A 2,500-nucleotide genomic window follows, 5' to 3' on the forward strand; every position below is an offset into this window, starting at 1 on the left:
CACCTTCCCCGGGCTGCCACTAGTGCAGTGGTGGCCGCCTATAATAGCCCTGGTAGCCCTCAGCCCTGGTAGCCCAAAGCCCTGGTAGCCCACAGCCCTGGTAGCAAAAAGCCCTGGTAGCCCAAAGCCCTGGTAGCCCAAAGCCCTGGTAGCCCAAAGCCCTGGTAGCCTAAATTAATTTTTCCCATTCATTTCAATGGGTTAGGCTACCAGGGGGAGCAGTACCACTTTTGGCCATTAGGGGCGCTGTAGTAGGTAAAAGTTGATCCCCCCAGTCAGGGGATGAGTTTGCCTACTCGCTAGGTTACCCCTGGTTTCACAAAATACAAGGGGCACATTTTCAGAAACCACTTTTTCAGAACTTGCCACCTCCAGAGCTGATCAGGGGAGCCTCGCCAAACATTAATCCAAGATTGGTGAGGGCTCGTCGGACACCCCACGGGCGATGAGTCGGTGTCTGCCTGGAGCTCATGTCACTCTCAAATATTTTCTAAGTCAACCTCCATGCGCACATTGCAATGAGCCTGCCCGACATAGGGGCACTGTGAGCGGACTCACCGGGGGGGGAGAGGGCCCCCCCGCCTGGAGCTCCACGTGTTGGATTATTTTCTATGTCAACCTCCATGCGCTCAACAGAGCGAGCCTGCCCGACCTGGGGGGTGTTCAATCGGACTCCGCGGGCCGGGCGAGGGCCCCCCCGCCTGGAGCTCCACGTGTTGGATTATTTTCTATGTCAACCTCCATGCGCTCAACAGAGCGAGCCTGCCCGACCTGGGGGGTGTTCAATCGGACTCCGCGGGCCGGGCGAGGGCCCCCCCGCCTGGAGCTCCACGTGTTGGATTATTTTCTATGTCAACCTCCATGCGCTCAACAGAGCGAGCCTGCCCGACCTGGGGGGTGTTCAATCGGACTCCGCGGGCCGGGCGAGGGCCCCCCCGCCTGGAGCTCCACGTGTTGGATTATTTTCTATGTCAACCTCCATGCGCTCAACAGAGCGAGCCTGCCCGACCTGGGGGGTGTTCAATCGGACTCCGCGGGCCGGGCGAGGGCCCCCCCGCCTGGAGCTCCGCGTGTTGGATTATTTTCTATGTCAACCTCCATGCGCTCAACAGAGCGAGCCTGCCCGACCTGGGGGGTGTTCAATCGGACTCCGCGGGCCGGGCGAGGGCCCCCCCGCCTGGAGCTCCACGTGTTGGATTATTTTCTATGTCAACCTCCATGCGCTCAACAGAGCGAGCCTGCCCGACCTGGGGGGTGTTCAATCGGACTCCGCGGGCCGGGCGAGGGCCCCCCCGCCTGGAGCTCCGCGTGTTGGATTATTTTCTATGTCAACCTCCATGCGCTCAACAGAGCGAGCCTGCCCGACCTGGGGGGTGTTCAATCGGACTCCGCGGGCCGGGCGAGGGCCCCCCCCGCCTGGAGCACCGCGTGTTGCAATATTTTCTATCTCAACCTCCGTGCGCTCAACAGAGCGAGCCCGCCCGACCTGGGGGGTGTTCAATCGGACTCCGCGGGCCGGGCGAGGGCCCCCCCCGCCTGGAGCTCCGCGTGTTGCAATATTTTCTATGTCAACCTCCGTGCGCTCAACAGAGCGAGCCCGCCCGACCTGGGGGGTGTTCAATCGGACTCCGCGGGCCGGGCGAGGGCCCCCCTTCCTGGAGCTCCGCGTGTTGCAATATTTTCTATCTCAACCTCCGTGCGCTCAACGGAGCGGGCCCGCCCGACCCGGGCGGCGCTCAATCGGACTCCGCGGGCCGGGCGAAGGCCCACCCCGCCCGGAGCTCCTCACCACGCACCGCACCTCCATTCCCCCACCGACCGATCGGCAACCATGACCCGCCATCGGAGGGCCCCCGCCGGCACCGGCCTCGCGCCGGTCGCTCGGGCGGACGGTTCCTCCGGCCAGCGGGTCGCTCTCCAGCGCCGGGGCTACTTCGCGAGCTTGGCCCGCGGCCAACCCCGGCGCGACCGTACGGCAGCGAGGCCGAGGCGACCCACCGATCTCAGCAGTCCTACCACGGAGCCCGCCGCTCGTCCGCGGCCCCTCCCCGCCCCAGCAGCGGGACGGTCGCCTTGCCGGCGGGCCTTCCGGCTAACGCATCGTTTCTCAAACCCTTTCCCCTAGCGCGGCGGCGGCGGGGCTTCCCGCGAGGAGGCCCCCGTCCTACGCCCGCTAAGGCGGCTCCAGCCCACCTACCGAAGGGACGGCGCGCGCCCTCCCCCACGCGAGCGGGCGTCCGCGCGCGGCCCCTGCCCCGTTCCGGGCGGGGCCCGACGCCGGCGCGGGCGAACCGCCGCGGGGGTGGCCCGCCGCTCCCTCCCGGCCCGAGGCTACCTGGTTGATCCTGCCAGTAGCATATGCTTGTCTCAAAGATTAAGCCATGCAAGTCTAAGTACACACGGCCCGTACAGTGAAACTGCGAACGGCTCATTAAATCAGTTATGGTTCCTTTGATCGCTCCAGCCGTTACTTGGATAACTGTGGCAATTCTAGAGCTAA

General features: G+C 64.8%; 1 non-coding gene across 1 annotated transcript in view; it reads left to right on the forward strand.

Moving 5' to 3' along the window:
- Positions 1-2,332: 2,332 nt before the first annotated feature.
- LOC147125528 (18S ribosomal RNA) overlaps positions 2,333-2,500 on the forward strand; it is a 1,891-nt gene continuing 1,723 nt past the window's right edge. Inside the window, exon 1 of the ribosomal RNA XR_015085567.1 lies at positions 2,333-2,500. This exon is cut by the window's right edge and continues 1,723 nt beyond it. This is a non-coding gene — a ribosomal RNA (18S ribosomal RNA).

Source organism: Filicampus tigris, unplaced genomic scaffold (genome assembly GCF_054856515.1).
Source record: "Filicampus tigris isolate MCC_2025a unplaced genomic scaffold, RoL_Ftig_1.0 HiC_scaffold_64, whole genome shotgun sequence".
Classification (NCBI taxonomy): domain Eukaryota; kingdom Metazoa; phylum Chordata; class Actinopteri; order Syngnathiformes; family Syngnathidae; genus Filicampus; species Filicampus tigris.